Source organism: Nerophis ophidion, unplaced genomic scaffold (genome assembly GCF_033978795.1).
Source record: "Nerophis ophidion isolate RoL-2023_Sa unplaced genomic scaffold, RoL_Noph_v1.0 HiC_scaffold_248, whole genome shotgun sequence".
Lineage (NCBI taxonomy): Eukaryota > Metazoa > Chordata > Actinopteri > Syngnathiformes > Syngnathidae > Nerophis > Nerophis ophidion.
Genome location: NW_026907170.1, coordinates 77,196 through 77,500, shown reverse-complemented (window position 1 = coordinate 77,500; position 305 = coordinate 77,196).

Here is a 305-nt window from a genome sequence, read left to right as displayed (position 1 = left end):
AATACAATGATTTGCAAATCCTTTTCAACCCATATTTAATTGAATATGCTACAAAGACAACATATTTAATGTTCAAACTGATAAAAAACATTTTTTTTTTGCAAATAATAATTAACTTTAGAATTTGATGCCAACAACACGTGACAAAGAAGTTGGGAAAGGAGGTAACAAAGACTGTAAAGTTGAGGAATGCTCATCAAACACTTATTTGGAACATCCCACAGGTGTCCAAGCAAATTGGGAACAGTTGGGTGCCATGATTGGGTATAAAAACAGCTACCCAAAAATGTTCAGTCTTTCACAAG